Genomic DNA, 1,850 nt, shown 5'->3' with positions numbered 1-1,850 from the left:
GTGATCGAATTGATAGAGGAAGTGATTTTCATAGGTACAACACTAGAAACGCGGATGATGCTAGAACACCACATTTTTTATTCGGAAGATCACAGAACTCTCTGTTGTACAAAGGAATAAACTTTTTCAATTCGATGCCAAGACAAGTAAAAAGTTCAGCAACAATGGCGGAGTTTAAAAGGCTTTGTATTTCACACATAAAGTCTGTCTTGTAGACAGATTATATAGAATTTTTTGTAAATTAATGACGAAGATTGTAAAATTTAAACTTTTTTTCTATTTTATTTGGTACATCAAGTTATTATGTTCATTGATGATGATGGATTTTTGTTTGAATATAGTTATATAATAATTAATATTAGAGTTAAAAAAAAATGAGTCGGCTACACATGTTTGAGCCACGCGCGCGTAGACTGACATAAACAATCTGGATATTGAGTACATCAGGTTTAAACCCCTGAAATTGAAACAAAAAGCATAACGGGTTGATAAGTTGCTTTTTGGGTTGCTGTCACCTTTATTTTCTTAATTTATTTGCTTTTACGATTTTAAAAAAGGGTTCGGAGAAAAAAACTGAAAAGGCTTGGGTTTGCCTGTGGACTGTAGAGCTCGTTATCGGGAATTATAGTGTCATAGGATCTCTCTCGTAGTTCTGGATCGTTATCCAGAACCAATTCTGATTAGTTAACACTCCTAAATGTTAGGTTCAATTCCTAACCAAGTCCAGATAATTTTCGGGTTGGAAACGTTCTGAATGAGCCTTGGATCAATGTTATTGAAAAATCGTTTATTTTTTATTTATTTTCAAATTATTGGTATTCTTTTGAAGGGTTACTATGTCTGTATTAATAACCAGTCCGTTATTTGTTTGTCAACTGGTTACATTGTATGACTCTATGTAATATCTTACTTAGATAAATCGACCAGCTCAAACCGATGTAGGGGTATGAGGTGGGACCAGAGCTGCGAAAAGTCAATATCATACTACTGACATTACGCCAAAATGATGCAACACCAGAATCAGCCAACTACGATGCATGGTTCATTACAAAAGAGTTTGCGTTGTTTCGATGATTTTCTTAGCGTCAACTCTCACTCTCATTTTTTTCTTGCTATCTTTCTCCATCATTCGGGTATGGCTGTACTCAGATTGAACCAGCAGAAAAATCAAGTTCATTTTGACAGCATGATGTTATGAGGATAGCAAACATAAAATCAATGATTTTTCTTCAATTGATATGTATGATATTGATATATGGTCGGCGTGCGATCACACTGAACTAAGCGCCGTTTTCTCAGATTGAGTTCTTGACACCCAGTGGATATGAGAAATAATAATCTATCTATTATGAAGTAACGAAATCGTTTGAGCATTTGATGACGATATTATAACAAAAGTTCTCTGTAGCAGCTTGACTACGCAGCAATTGCGGCGGTTAATGTTTTTCGACGCTTGGTTCGGTTTGGCTGCACGCCGACTAAAAGCATTGACAATAAACTACTATTACTTCGTTTTGTAACTGAGCGTATTTTAGTTTGGTACATTTTGAATCTGTATGATCGTTCATTTTTATTCTCAGTAGAGAATATGCTTTTTCATAACACCAATTGGAATAAAAAAATTCTATCAATTTTTTCAAATGATCTTGATTATCGTGCTTGTTGTAGCTTAAACTAAAAACAGTGTTAGTTCGCGGCAAAAAATGAATCGCGGGTGGCAAAACAGAAAACTTTTAAATATGTATGGGTATGTATATTTATATACAGATCCTGTTAAATTTTGGCACGGTTAAACTTTGAAACTGTTCAATTTCGGTTCGGAACGGTTTTGCTTTTCTCCTAGTTTTCAT

Source organism: Wyeomyia smithii, chromosome 2, assembly GCF_029784165.1.
Source record: "Wyeomyia smithii strain HCP4-BCI-WySm-NY-G18 chromosome 2, ASM2978416v1, whole genome shotgun sequence".
In the NCBI taxonomy this organism is placed as follows: Eukaryota; Metazoa; Arthropoda; class Insecta; order Diptera; family Culicidae; genus Wyeomyia; species Wyeomyia smithii.
This window is presented reverse-complemented; position numbering follows the sequence as displayed.